At 48.0% G+C, this 14081-nt stretch overlaps 1 long non-coding RNA gene across 4 annotated transcripts in view; it reads right to left on the reverse strand.

The window, feature by feature from the left end:
* Positions 1-14081, reverse strand: part of LOC123617463 (uncharacterized) — a 37150-nt gene that overhangs the window by 4983 nt on the left and 18086 nt on the right. For 3 of the 4 annotated variants that reach the window (XR_006725609.2, XR_006725605.2, XR_006725606.2), the window contains exons 2-3: positions 8645-8896; positions 7925-8082 (exon numbers count right to left, since the gene is read on the reverse strand). This is a non-coding gene — a long non-coding RNA (uncharacterized LOC123617463). Of the gene's footprint in view, positions 1-861; positions 7232-7325; positions 7406-7924; positions 8083-8644; positions 8897-14081 lie in introns of those variants that run through there. The other variant, XR_006725607.2, reaches the window with a different exon arrangement.

Genomic DNA, 14081 nt, shown 5'->3' on the forward strand with positions numbered 1-14081 from the left:
AGAACCACTGTTTTTTGGTGATGCTTTTGATTTTATTATTTTATTTTATTGAGGTACAGTGGATTTACGATCTTACAGTTTCAGGTGTATGACATAGTGACTCACAATTTTTAAAGGTTATGCTCCATTTATAGTTATCATAAAATACTGGCCTTTTCCCTGTGCTGTGCAATATATCCTTGTAGCTTATTTAGTTTATACATAATAGTTTGTACTTCTTAATCCCCTTCCCCTTCCTGCCCCTCCCCCCTTTCCTCTCCCCAGTGGTAACCACTAGTTTGTTCTCTATATCTGTGAGTCAGTTTCTTGTTATATTCACTAGTTTTACTTTTTAGAGTCCACATATAAGTGATATCATACAGTATTTGTCTTTCTCTGTCTGATTTATGTCACTAAGCATAATACCCTCCAGGTCCATCCACGTTGCTGTAAATGGCAAAATTTCATCCTTTTTTATGGCTGAGTAGTATTCCATTGTACATGTATACCACATCTTTACCCATTCATCTACTGGTGGACATTTAGGATTCTTCCATATCTTGGTTATTGTAAATAATGCTGCTATAAACACTGGGGTGCATGTATCTTTTGAAATTAGTGTTTTTGGTTTTTTTAGATAAATACCCAAGAGTGGAATTGCTGGTTCATACGGTAGTTCTGTTTTTAGTTTTTTGAGGACCCTCCATACTGTTTTCCACAGTGGCTGCACCAATTTACATTCCCACCTACAGTGTACAAGGGTTCCCTTTCTCCACATCCTCACCAGCATTTGCTATTTGTGGTCTTTTTGATGATGGCCATTCTGACAGGTGTGAGGTGACACCTCATTGCGGTTTTGATTTGCATTTCTCTGAGGACTGGTGATGTTGAGCATCTTTTCATGTGCCTGGTGGCCATCTGTATATCTCCTTTGGGAGAAATGTCTATTCAGTTCTTCTGCTCATTTTTTAATTAGGTTGATTTTTTTTTTTTTTTTGGTGTTGAGTTGTATGAGCTGTTTATGTATGCTGAATATTAACTCCTTACTGGTCATATCATTTGCTTATATTTTCTCCTATCCAGTAGGTTTGACAGAACCACTTTTGAGACGCTCCAGGCTTTTCCCAATGCTGCTGCCTTACGTAAACCTGTCTTGGGACTTTCCTAAGGAGTTGCCTTTAGACCCACATGACAATGCACACAAAGAAACCAAGAATGTCACATTGTGGCCACAGTTTGGATTTGCTTCCTAAAATGGAACTGAGTTTGGTCACCACCTCAATCACTTGACTTGATTCTGATGAATTTTTTACCATTTCCAAAAATCAACTCCAGGCTGGAAAGGTGGAGGCTGACCTTTAAGAAAACATTTAAACATTTAAAAAGTGGTCACGTTCCCCTGGCCCCCACGTTCCCGTCAGGGCCCCCACTTCACTGGTCAGCTTTGTGACACAGCAGCTTGTGGCTCAGACACAGAGGAAACAGCATTTCCTCTGGGGTAACGCCTCTGTCTTATTTTATGATCTCGCCACGAGGCTGAAAGTAGCCTATCCCGAGAGAGGCCAGGGAAGTTTCATTCCCTGGGATGGGCTAAATTCTCAATTATTCTTCCAACAGGAATGATCCAAAATTCCCCGCTGAGCCTCTCCCTCACTGTGTTTCTGGAGGCCCCTCACCTCCAGGTGTCCTGTTATCTGATCTTTTTCACCAAAGAGTCAGAGAAAAATGCACCTTGTTTCTGTCCTATTTTTATATCTTACTAATCCCTCTTTCTGCTCCTTTCTTTCCTACCTTTTCATGTTTTGTTTGGTTTGGTGCCTGAATTAAATGTAATAGGAGAGGGACATTTTACACACTACCCGCAGTCATAATTATCAGAGAAATAAACGGTCTTTACTGAGATCATCAAATGGTGGGAAGAAGACATTTGGACAGCAGCCAAGCACAAGTTCCTAGAACTTCTCGCATTAAGTCGCTGTGGGGGTCCTGGGCTCTGCCCTTGTGCTCTCCAGACCTCACCTCCCATCAGCCAATAAAGGCTTCGGGTTGGAGCAGAGAGTCTCAAACTTGAATATGCACTTGACTCGCCTGGGCCTGGTTAAAATGCATCCAGCTTTGTAGGTCCTGGGCAGGACCTGAGGTTCTGGAAGTCTGATCAGCTCCCAGGTGACGAATGTCCAAGGATGTTTGTACCTTTTGGGAAGTACTTCCTGTTTCCTTTCCAGTTTCCAAGTCTCTGCAAGTGGGAAACATGGCTTAATATTGATAAGGACAAGCCTGGGGCACTAATGATCTGATTTCCAGCTGCAGAAAAAAACATATCGTCATATAATGATGACACAGGTGTCTAGTCCCTTATCCACAATTCTGAAATCCAAAAAGCCTGAGAAAGACACTTTTTGGTGAGTTTGGAGACAAAACCCATATCTGGCAGCAAAACTGATCTGAACCAGTGCAGGGCAGTGTATCCCCCGTGGTGTGAGTAGCAACACCGTGTTTATTGTAAGGCACGACCTCAGGCTGCTGGGGGTGGTGCATGATATTCAGGATGTGCCCCATCTGCCTAAGGCCCCCCCCAGATTGAATGCCCAAACCCAAAGAATGCTGTTGGATGAGGAATTGTGCAAGTTTACCAGCAGACAGTGACTGAGCACCGTGCTCAGTGCTTTATGTATCCTAGCTCATCCAATCCTCACCATCTACAAAATGGAGACCTTTCTTTTCACCTTTGGCAAACTATTTTAAAATTAAAGTATAACGTATGCCCAGAAAAGCCCACACGTCAAGCACACAGCTGGGAGAATGATTACCAAGTGAGCAATGCCTGTGAGCACCGCTCAGCTCCACCCATCACCTGCCCCCCAGAGGCCCTCACTCCCCACCCCAGTCACAGCCCCCCAAAGGGGACTGCTATCTGTCCATCACCAAAGAATTTTTTGCTGAGTTAAAAAAATGCTGACATTTATTGAGCAATTACTATGAGCCAGGAGCAATACTTACACTATTCTGCATACTGATTCTATCGGACTGGGAGTAACTCTTATAATTTCATTTTACAAGTGAAAAGAAATCGAGCTTAGAGATGTTTGGCCCTAAATCACTGTGCTCGTACTTAATAGGACAGGGTACATTTTTCTTAATTAAACCTTCCAATGAGCACAATATACCTATAAAACAAGTGCACGTCTCAGAAAAAGTGCATTTCTTGTAAATCCAGCTCAGTGAATTTCACAAACTGACCACATTAGCAACCAGCACTGAGATGGAGAAACAACATTATCAACAGCAGAGGAACGGCTCCCCTAGTCCCATGGGCCACTGGTTACCCGCCCAAGGGTAACCGCCTGCCTGACCCTGACATTCTCATCTGGTTTTGAAATGCAAGTAAACAGAATGAAACTCTGTTCTCTTTGGTGTCTGACTTTTCCGGCTGACATGACAGTCGCTAGGTCCATCTGTATTGCTATGTGAGGCTGGCGTGTGCTCCTTTCCACTGCCTCGTGAAATTCCTCCGAGGGGCCCACCAGCATTTAGCCACCAGCCCCCCCCGCTGGTGGGACCTGGGACAGTCACCGGTCTTGGCAATTAGCAACAGCGCTGCTCTGTAAATCCCAGCACCTGCGTTCGGTGAACACACACACATTCCTCTTCAGCGTGTGTCTTGGAGTGAATTTAGGGATCAGAGAGTCTCTATTTGGCTTTGTAAAAAATTTTGAACAGTTTTCCAAAATGGTACCAAGTGATGCTTTAAACCCCTACGTTACCGTTTCGGAGGTTACACCCACTGAAAGCAAACCTGATACAATAAGGTACAGGTTTTAACAAAAATAATTGAAATGGAGTGTTTTGGGTTGAATTATGTTCCCGGCCACCCTGAGGATTCATATGTTGAAATCCTAACCCCTAGAACCCCAGAATGTGACAATGTCAGTAGGGTCATTGCAGACGTGGTTAGTTAACCTAAGTTCATACCGGATACAGTGGGCCTTAATAAGTACGACTGGTGCCCTTGGACAAAGTGGAAACGTGGACACAGACGCGCAGACAGGGAGAGCGCCACACGAAGGTTGGGCTGACACGCCCACAAGCCAAAGAAGGCCAGAGATGGCCAGTAAAGCCCCGAAGCCAGAGGGGAAGGTGGACCACACTCTCGCCCATGCCCTCGGAAGGAATCAACCCTGCTGGCCCCAGCCACTCAGTTAATGGTGCTTTGTCACTGCCACCCCAGCAAACTAGTACGTGGAGTGATTATTCAATTTGAGAAAGATGCCGGCTTGCTAAGGAATGCTCATCACAGCATCCTGGAGGTAGCCTGATTAGCCATTGTGCTCGCAGTACACTTTGCCTTTGATTCAGGAAGCCATGGAATGCATAATTTGTTATTTTTCTGAATAACTGAAGTGAAGTTAAAATGTGACTAGGATGATGATAAAGGGGGGTGATTCTGGTCAGCAAACCTCGATATACGTGGCCCGGGCTGATAAGTGGGCGTCCACCCACTGGGTCAGGTTCTAGGAATGGCAGGTGGGTGTGCCTGGCCTTTCAAGGTGTTTATCTTCCAGGCCGCCGCCTCCCTGTCACCGCGCAGCACAGACTACCGCGGAGGGTGGGACAAACCACGTTCAAGGGCAGTTAGGCCTCGACTGGTAGCCTAAAGAACCGTGTTTTCTGCTGGTGGAGAGCTTGGCTGCCCAGAAGCCTCCGGGCATCCGGACCCCAAGGGGACTTCTCCGGAAGGTTGAGAGGAGGCGGGGTCTCCCCTGGAGTCTGCGCTCACATCCTCCAGCTGGAAGCATAGACTGAGGATGCTGTCTGTCTTCGTAGGAGCACACGGCCCAGCACCGGGCTAAAAATAGAGCATTTTCTTAAAATTACACGAAGCTTTGATTACAGACCGTGTTAGCTTCCCCTGGGCTGCCGCAACAGTGCCACAGGCTGGGGGCCTTAAAACAGCAGAATTTGATTCTGGCAGAGTTCTGGAGGCGAGAAGCCGCAAACTGACAGAGCCACGTTCCCTTCGAAGGCTCTCGGGAAGGCGCCTCCCTTCCCTCTTCGAACTCTGGGGGCGCCAGCGGTCCTTCGTGTTCTTGATTTAAGCCACATCACTCCAATCTCTGCCTCTGTTTTTACAAGGCCTCCTCTTGCGTCTGTGTCTCTATGTCCAGATTTTTCTCTTTTCATGAGGACAGTCATTTTAGAGTCAGGTCTCACCCTCCTCCAGGATGACCTCATCTCAGCTTAATTCCATCTGCAAAAACCGTATTTCCTAATAATATCCTGCTCAAGGTTCTGGGTAGGCATGGATTTGGGGGAGACACCATTCAACCCTGTACGTTGCAAAGCAAATTTTCTGCTCAATAAAATTTGGTATATTTAAGAATCTCTTGCTCCACTGCCTTGAACTTGGATAGTTTTGAAATTCCAAGAACATCTGTGTATTGGAGTGATGGCTTTACATTAGTGGCTTTACATGGTGTAAGTTGATTTCTAACTCATGCGAAGCTCAGAATGAGTGACCCTGGTGAGCAGAGGGTGTCCGCCTGAGCAGGCTGTGGGGATCCAAGTTCTTTCCCCATCCACGTAGGGTTCCAAGGTCCCTGTGTTTATCTGCTTCAGGCCGCAGAGGGAGGGGCATGGGGGGCAGTTTTCCTGGGCCAGGCCTGGGCGTGTTGCCCACCCCGTCCATGCACATCCTGTGGGCACAGGCCGCACTGAGGAGCACAGGAAGCACAGGAAGGGCGGCGCGGCCGTGGGCCGGGAGGGAGGGGCAGGGCTGGCAGAGACAACAGCTGGACGGGCAATTCAAGACGGTGCCCGGGGGCCAGCTCCTCCCGAGTGGAGCTTTCCTTTAGCATCTTCCCTCGTTCTTCTCTCCACCTTGCTAAGCCCTGGATAGTCTCTATTAAGAGGTTCAAGTCTCCCTAGCCTTTAGTACCAGCCCCTTTGACACCAAGATGCAAACAGCAAAGGATCATCTCCTGTGTAAAGGGGGCTCCGAATGGATAAAAGCCTAAAGGAACGTGTTCTTGGATGTTGCCCAAGTGAATCCAGGTGGCCCAGGCCGGCAGGCACACGTGGGCCTGGAGATGAGCTTCACGTTCCTGCAGGTGCCCACCGGGAGCGCCAGGACCCTGCATCTCGGGACTGGGGTCTGGCGGGGAGAGGCCGGTGCTGAGAGAGCCGGGGCCCAGGTAACCCAGAGGGAGCACTCAGGACCTCACCTGGCAGAGGTGCTTTGGTTAAACTCTCTCTCAGTTGCCCCACTGGTGGTTTTCAAACAGCCACGCGAGGCTGAGTTGAAGCCAGCTTTTAAACACGAAACAAAGCAGAACCGAATAGAAAAATACTCGGTGGGCTGCTCTGAACACAGAATGAGAAAGCATCACTTCAGGAAACTTTCATACATATCTGTTCCGGGTTGTGATGTAAAACAGTCCTTACCAAGGGTTGCAATCAAAACTATTTGCAAGCCCCAGGTCTGTGTAGGAGAATTTGAAAGGAGGTGATGAAAACACACCAGGGAGGTGATAACCACTGTCTAGGTTGCAGAAACGCTTTTGCAGCCTGGCAGGAGGGATGTGGGATGTGGAGGAGGAGCCTGGCCTGGTTCGAACTGTGGCCGGACCCTTCCCCCAGGAGGGATTCACCAGGATTGCTTCATTTCCATGAGCCTCCATTTTCTCATCTGTAAAATGGGCTAAATAACCATCTGGATGCGGAGGGGGGTGGTAAGTGAAACGACTACTCACATTTATTGAGCACTTTCCAACCCTTGTTCTGAGCATCTTATGTGCATAACATCCGCCCTTCTTTACAATAGCCCTGTGACTAAGGACAGGCACCATGAGGTTTACTTGTACAGACAAGGACACTGAGGCACAGAGACCAACTAACTTCCCCAAGTGAGTTGCCGTACACGAAAACGCCTGCTACAGTGCTTGGCACAATGTTAGGAACACGTTCCAATTTCCTTACTGTTAATTTTGTTTTAAATGCTTTAAAAGATCCTTAAATAGAGGGAGATGGACAAGCTCGTGGAAGGCAGTGTGAGATGCTGGCCAGAAACTTCCAGAAAGTGGAGGTGCGAGGTTAGACCCCGTGGGAGGGCCTCTGAAACAACGGCTGCCAGGGCAGGAGGGCTGGGTCCCTGCCGCCCCGTGGGGAAGCTGACTTTTCAGCATCAGAAGGACCAGGGGGAGAACTGGGAGGAGGGGCCCTCCCCTCTGGCCCTTAGAAGACTCAGCAGTGGCCCCTAGAAGGAAGGTAATGATGCCAGTAAGTGGTTTATTGCAGATTGTTAAACCTTACAGACCCAGGAACTCCCAGCCCTACTCCCTACCCATCACCTGAAATCAGCACTGCCTCTAAGAAAAATCTTGCAATCCAAATGCAGCTTCAGAGGGCCCTGCCTCCCCGCCGCCACCACCTGCAGGGGACAGGAGAGTTGAGTCCCTCCATGGGCATTAGATAAGTAATTAGCCCAAACTGCAAGACTCAATTACGTCTTTGTTTTTCAGAAACTGTAAACAGAGAGTGAACAGAGGGTTGCATCACACTGCCCCAGGGGCACCGAGACATTTGCTCTGAAAACAAAAACAGGGTCATATTAAGTCAGAGTGGAAGTGCTTCATCCACGATTCTGGAAGGAACCTCACCCAGTGAGATGTTTCCACTCCAAGCGGCCTCTCCTTGGCCTGTTCCAACATTGACTTGTTCCAAATCGTCTTTCTATATCCTCTTTATTACATAAAGTACTTCATGCCTGTTTCAACATAGCTGTTTTTATGGAACCCATGACTTGGTTTGGTTTCATCAATAAAACACAATCATTTACCCTTTGCACAGTGCCCAGCACACTACTGGGCATGAAATGAATGTGGGATAAAAAGATCACTTTAATGATATACATAAAATATAATAATGAAAATAATAAGATCGGAGCTACCTTGTTGGAGAACTTTCTTCTGTCTCCCGTCACGCTGGTGGAGACACCCCAGTGGGTACGCCTGTCTTGAGAGGGCTGCCTCCCCAGTTGACCTGGAAATGGTATCGCTGTGAAAATTACAGTCTGGTCCTCAGGGCAGGTGGAGGCAGAGGCTGGGTCTGGGGAGGAGAAATCAAAGAGCCCCCCGTGTGCACCTGGAGCCCGCATCCCAGAAGAGGGGTGCTCCGAGGTGCTGGGCCTGAGGCCCCGCGTCCTCTCCCCACCCCGACTCGAGCAGGTGTACTCCCAGCATGGGTGCCCGGATGGACTGGCTGCAGAGGCCCAAAGGCACCAGACCTCATGGGCGGTTTAGGGGCCTGGGCTCCCCAGAATGTGGGGTGGCAGTGGGCACTCTCGTCTCTGAGGGGAGCACGCAGGCTCCACGGGGCAGATCAGAGGGGTCCAGGCTGGTGAAGACTGCAGGGACACAAGGTCTCCCTGACTGCTCACTGGGGTGACACCCCGTCCTGGCTGTGACCATCAGCCTCCTCTACCCTCAGATGGGGCAGAGCCTGAGCAGAAGGAGCTCTTCCCGCCACCCTGAGTCCCTGGGTGACACAGTCCCTGTGCCTGGACTGGGTGGCTCCCCACGTCCTCGGGAAGTGCTGCTCAAAGCCAGTGCCTTAGGCCCTCGGGGAGCGAGATAAGAACAGAGGACGAGGCTGCGGGGCCACGGGATACCTGAGGACTTTTCATCCATTTCAGAGCTGCATCAGCTCACTCGGGCCGCTGTAACAGATTTCCACAGACCGGGGGGCTTAAACAGCAGATTTTTGTTTCTCACAGTCTGGAGACTGGATGTCCAAGATCAAGGTGTTGGCGGGGTGGTGTTCCCTGAGGCCTTCCTCTTTGACTTGCAGGCGGCCACCTTCTCTCTGTGTGTTCTCACATGGTCTTTCCTCTGCATGTGCCCCTCTGATGTCTCTTCTTCTTCTGATAAAGACACAAGTCAAGCTGGATTAGGGCCCCGCCCTTATGATCTCACTTAACCGTAATGACCTTATGACCTGAAAGGCCCCACCTCCAGATGCGGTCACACTGGGGGCTGGGGCTTCCACACATGAATTTTGGAGACACACACTTCAGTCCATAACAAGAGGAAAATAGCTTCCAAGTGGCTCATTAAGGCTGTGTTTTGGGTAGAATGTCTGAACTCTTGTTGCTTGCTACCCGGCGCATGAAGTGTTGTCACAATCCATTTAAATAAGGAGGCGCGGAAGGAACACATCTGTCACCAGGTGGAGCCTCAAGACAGCTTCGCTCCCGGCACTGCCGCTTTACCAGATCAGCCCCCGCCTCGCCCTGGGCTGGCCAGAGCTCGCGGCTTGCGTGCCACGCCCGATGCCCCAGGGGCTCACCGCCATGCCCAGGTGTGGGCCATCCGCCCCGTCTTACCCCATCTCTGACAGCACCCCCCAACCTTTCCCCTCCATTCTTTCATGTGGATAATTCTCATGTAAAGTGCTCTGCAAACTCAGTTTCTAACTTATTCTAAAGAGACCACTGTGTTGGGGGGTGGTCCCCAAGTCCACCCTGAGGTTCAATATTCACTAGAAGGACTCACAGAACTCAGAAGAGCTATCATATTTATGCTTGTGGTTTATAGCAGCGAATTCAGATTAGAAATAGCAAAGGGAAAAGGCACATGGGACAGAATCCAGGAGCGAGCAGGACAAGCAAGCAGCCGTCCTCTCCCTGGGACTGGCAGACACAGCGCTTAATTCTCCCAGCAGTGCAGTGTGACAACTCACCAAGTGCTGTCAATCAGAGAACCTCACCCGAGCCTTAGGGTCTAGGGCTTTTGCTGGGCTCAGTCACAGGGCCATGCTGTGCTCCATGAGCAACCACAGCTACTCAAACCCCAGCCCTCCAGAAGTCAAAATGACACGGCGTAGCCCACAGCCTCAGGCATAAAATAACAGGTGCTCACTGCAAGTCCCATTGTTAACATAAATTATTTGGTGCGGCCCAGGGCCTCAGACGTGCAAAGGCACTGTTAGCAGGAAGGATGGTCCAAGGGCTCAGAGCTCATCTCCCAGGAGCCAACCAAGAACCATGTGTGGGGTTTGGGCAAGTTGAGTCTGCTGAGTTACTCCTTCATGGCACAACCAGCCTGCCTAAATCCCTCTGGCTGGGAAGTTAAAGAGCTGCTACTGTCAGTGCCAGAGGTCATCAACCTGATTCATTTTTGCCAGGATGCTTTAGGGGAAATTACATGTTTTTAGCCTACTTTTAACTTATTTGATTCAGTGAATCAGGACAGCTTGCTACAGGTTTCATTGCCATTCGGATTTCTTCTATAGTTTGCTTAGTCATTTAATTTGTTTATATACATGTTGGGTCATTTACATTTTCCCTGATTTATAGAAGCCTTTATGCATTGTGCATATTAGCTTTTTTTTCACATGTTGAAAAGAGATATTTTTCTTTAAATTTTTTTTTTGGTGAACTCTACAGAAATATATAATTTTTATGTAGTTGGTTGGTCCATCTTTTCTTTCATAATTTTAGACATTAGTGGTAGGATGAAAGTCTTTCTTGTCTCCAAACTATACCCTCTCCATTATTTCTACTCATGCTTTATTTTTAAACACTTAATTATTTGACCTTTTGGAATCTTTTATTGTATATAGTATTAATTTCCTAGGGCTCCTGTAATAAATTACCACAGACTAGGTGGCATAAAACAATTAAAAAATTTATTCTTTCACAGTTCTGGATGCTAGGAGTGTGAATCAAGGTGTTGGCAGGGCTGTGCTTTTTCTGAAGGCTCTCGGAGAGAATCTGTTCCATCCACCCTCCCAGCTTCTGACGTTGTGGGCAACCCTTGGCCTCCCATGGCTTCTCAACATATTGCTCCAGTCTTTGCCTCCATCTTCCTGTAGCCGTCTTCCTGCATGTTTCTGTCTGTGTCTCTTCTCTTCTTACAAGGACATCAGACCCATTGGATTAGAGCTCACCCTAATGACCTCATCTTAACTTGATTCCATCTGCAAAGACCCTATTCCCAAATAAGGTCACATTTACAAGTTCCAGGGGTTAGGACTCAACATATGTTTTGAAACATAATTCAAACCACAATTATGGTGTAATGTCAGGATCTAGCTTCATTTCTTTTCCCAATCTATTGAACAATACGTCCTTCCTCCATGAATCTATTTCAAGACTCTTTATTCAGCTCTAGCAATGTATTGGTCAATTTCTACTGAGGTCTTACAGTGCTTAACAAGGCATTCATGTATAACTACCCAGGATGAATAATTTTAATTGTAAATTGGTTTAAGAAAGCAATTAACCGCCCATCGTTAGTATTATCAGTCTATCTTGGTCATTCAGTCTGCGATGGCAGGGCTTCCTGGGAGAACTTTCATTTCTTCCAGTGTTCACACCCTTGTTTGGCCTTGGACAGAGGCTGTAACTCCTGCTTTATAGCTGGTTATGTGACACACACACACAAAGTACCTTTTTTTGCCCTCTCTGAGCTACTATATTACCAATAGGATTTGAGTATAAACATCTATATTAATTTCAAAAAATCTCCACAGAGCATTCCTCCAACGCAGGAATGTATAAATTCTGACACAACACTCCAGAGCTATAAGAAGCCATACCAATATGAGGGCTCAGTGGCCGAGAGACACTCATCCAGTCAGTCACCATGTATTTACTGAGCACCAGGCGCTGTTCCAGCCATAGGTGTCACAACAGCACACAAGACAATAGACTCTCTGTTTCCGTTAAGCTTGTATTTCAGTGGGAGGTGGAGGGGGGACAAGTGGAAAAACAAACTAAAAGAGGTACAGAATGCCCTTCTAAGAATGAAGGAAAGATTTGCAACTTGAATTCCAGGGCAGAATCCAACCCTCTGCTCAGCTTTATATTTCTTATCGAAATATAGATTATTGGTGACATCCTGATTTGGGGGGATAAGAAAAGCAGAGTCACGGAAGTGAAACACACGGGAAGGATGACAGCGACCGGTGGGAGCAGGGCTGGACACTTGAGTCAACAGACCTTCCTAACAGCAATCTACCACTGGTGGCACACTTCATTAGTTTACAAAATATTTTCATCCCCATTTGTAAGAAGGAGACTGAGACACCAAAAGATTACTTGATTATTTGACTGTCTGCAGGAATAATGCTTATTTACTGGTTCCTCAAGGAAACCATCAGAGTCCTCAGTATACAAGAGATGCACGATAAATGCTGAATTATGCTGTAAACACCTGAGCTGGTATCACTAATTGGTTGGGAGCAAGATATACATAGGTAATCTATTTCCTAATTTCTTTCATTATCTATGCAAAGAGATTCATGTCCCCACGGATGTTTTTAACATTTTATTTTATTTTGTTTTGTTTTGTTTGTTTATGTTTTTTTTAATGGAGGTCCTGGAGATTGAACCCAGGACCTCTGTGCATGCTAAGCACACACCATATCACTGAGCTAGACTCTCCCCCTTACCATTTTATTTTGAAATAATTTTAGACAGTGGTATTTGGAAAAATAGTGTAATTGATATCCATCACCACTTCCTGTAACGTTACTCGTTTACATGCTGCAGCACAACGCTCAAACACAGGAAATCAGCCTCGGTCCAAGGCGATTAGCTAAGCTGTAGCCTTGCTTAGACTTCACCCTTTTTTCCCCTGGCACAGTGGAGGGTTAGCTCTGTAGGCTTGGAGCTGTTCCAGTCCTGCTTATTTCAGGGAAAAGACGGGCCCTTGACCAGGATAAAAGGGTCTTTAATACCCCCACCCCACCCCTCTCACACCCAACAAATCGTCCTATAAGTTGGAATCCTCTTCCCCCAGGTGCCTCCTGGAAGGTCAGCTCTTCATCACTATCTTCACTGCTCAGCTGGGCTCTCAAATCCTGGATGAAGCCTTCCCGGCAGCCACGTGGTAAAGAGAAGCATGCCCGCTTCCCACAACAGAGGGCCCGCACACGAGGCTGTCACAGCACGCCTCCCGTTGCATCCGACTCTCCCCTGGCAGGCTGGGCGGGTGCTGGAGCAGGGCTGTGGTGGGCATGGATCCAACCCTCTTCTGGGATATGCGCTTTCTTTCCGCCATAACCACAAGATGCCGACGGAAGCCGCCGTGATTTGCACGCAACCCCCACCCACATGGCCACCAGTGATTGGTAGAGCTGAGCCCCTGACCCCGGCAGAGCCAATCAGAGCCCCTCCCTGAGATTCGGGACCTCGGTGGGAGCAGCAGATGCGGCTGCCCTCTGGTGCTGAGGAAGACTGTGGTCTGGGGTGGGAGAAAGGGAACTCAGAGGCTGAGATAAACCCTGCAGAGAGTAGTGTAGTCCCAGACACCTCCGAGGCCCAGCTATGCCCTGTGCCCTTCCTGGGTGACAGGAGCCTTCCCTTGGGTTTCTTTCACCATCAGCCAGAAGCTTTCACTAATATAAAGACCGTGTGTCATCCTGTCTTCATCTCCAGCTGGTGGCCAGAGGCCAGGCACACACCACACCTCACCTGACTATTGAGTGGATGAACTAGAAGAGCTCCAAGGCACCTGTCGCCAAGTCACAGGCTTCCTCGGGGCCATTTCTGCCTTTCTGTTCCGGGACACGGAACCTGATCCATCAGAACCAATCGTGGGTCATTTCAAACACGTTGAACGGCTTTTATATTACAGGAACCTTCAAGAGACTGTCTGTCTAGGTGATTTGCAGACACAGTCTGCCGGCCTAATGAAACCGGAACAGCCAGTGTTTTCCGTCCTCAACTCAGGATTAGAGCGGAAAAGCTGGGGTAAGCAGGGCGCCGGGGGTGGCGCAGCTGTGAAGCCGTGCGGAGAGCGGATTGCCCGGCTCAGCACAGCCTGAGTCCGGGAAAGTCAGCTAGGACACACCCTCGGGTGACAAAAAAGAAGGAAAAAAGGAAGTCCGGAGTTTATTTCTCAAACTCATCTTAATTTTACTTCATAGTTCATCTTAATATCAATAAATAATTCAAGACAGAGGGAACTGGTTAGACAACAATGTTATTTCTTCTCGGTGGCTATGGCCACAGGAGGAGTGGGAATTGGAAATTGGAGTATATTTTGGGAAAACAAAAATCTCTGTTTTGTTCATTTAAAATAAAACTTTCTTCTGATTAT

The sequence above is a fragment of the Camelus bactrianus genome, chromosome 3 (genome assembly GCF_048773025.1).
Source record: "Camelus bactrianus isolate YW-2024 breed Bactrian camel chromosome 3, ASM4877302v1, whole genome shotgun sequence".
NCBI lineage: Eukaryota > Metazoa > Chordata > Mammalia > Artiodactyla > Camelidae > Camelus > Camelus bactrianus.